Source organism: Myxocyprinus asiaticus, chromosome 6, assembly GCF_019703515.2.
Source record: "Myxocyprinus asiaticus isolate MX2 ecotype Aquarium Trade chromosome 6, UBuf_Myxa_2, whole genome shotgun sequence".
Classification (NCBI taxonomy): domain Eukaryota; kingdom Metazoa; phylum Chordata; class Actinopteri; order Cypriniformes; family Catostomidae; genus Myxocyprinus; species Myxocyprinus asiaticus.
In genome coordinates this window covers 31614870-31616243 of record NC_059349.1, presented here as the reverse complement: position 1 = coordinate 31616243, position 1374 = coordinate 31614870, and positions in this window count along the sequence as shown.

Sequence of the window (1374 nt, the reverse complement as noted above, 5' to 3'; positions counted from 1 at the left end):
GGGAGGAAATGACATCGTCATGTCATTCATACAACATCACACCAGTGCTATTCTATGACACGAAGCCTCTGACAAACATTTAGATTTCATCTAGAGACCATCACAACAAACCGACTGAGTATAGCCTCAAAAAAGTTTGTAAGTTTTTTTTTCCTTCTGATTATATCTTCACATTTTTACTTGGTTGAATGTAGAAAAAAGTGGGAACAAACTCTAGCGCAAGAACACGGAAAGAACTGATAGACTGAAATAACAAAATAGTAGGTCTACTTTTATTAAGTTTTTCTTGTTGCATGGTAAGAGAAATTGTTGTATTCTGATTTCGGGTAGGTCATGTTTTAGGGTTCAGTGTACTTGACCTGTAGATTGCATTCATAATGACGTAGTCACAGCAAAGACGAAGAGATTCTAATACCATGTTTAAACATAATAATAATTCCCGGCTGTTAAGCTCAATCAATCAATCATAAAATCAACCAATTAACCGACATTTCTTCAAAAGCAAGATACCACATTTTCAAGAGATGTAGTAGATTATTTCCTTTCTCTTATTCATCGACATTATCTGTAAACTCATTTATGTAGACTTCGTTGCTGTTATTATTTATTGCTTTGGTGGTGGTTCATTTGCAGTTCTTTTGCACGTATACTATTTTGGACATTTAAATAATCATATTTTCTTCCATTAGCACCACAGAGCCTATTTTTCTCATTTCAAGTCACAGAATGTAGTTACAAATAAGCTAATTAAAGACCGTATACATTATGACTTGACTGATGAGACTGAGAAACAATGGTACATTAACAACAAAATTTACCATAATTTACCTGTAAGATACCATGTAAGTTTTGGCACTGTGAAATGTCATCGAGTCTTTAATTGGATGTTTCAATATGACATCACAAACCACCATTATCCCAATGGTCTAACATGTCTCCGCAAAAAGCTCTGCTACTTGGGTGGAAGAGCTCTATTCACTGACGAGTCAGCCTTGTTGGTCTGAATTTTTCTTTAACCTTGACAGATAAACCCTGTCTGCCGTATAAAACCCTTGTGCCACAAGTGAAGTAATTCAAAGGGCTGAGTTGAGGCTGAAAACAAACAATTATATCATTCAACATAATAGATTCTACTGTACTGTACGTGTTAAGTCACCATTGTTACACGTTTTCCTTCCAATAAGATAGTATGCAGTGTAGTTATAAGATAATGCAGAGCCTGTCCCCTTATTGTTATGTCTCTATGAGACGGTTTAATTTTTCAAGTTTTAATTGGAAAAAATTCATTGGGCATCACTTGGAAGGTAATTCTAAAAAGCCAGCAACAGGCAAAACACTTAACGACAACAAACCCACAGTTATTGTCATTGTAAT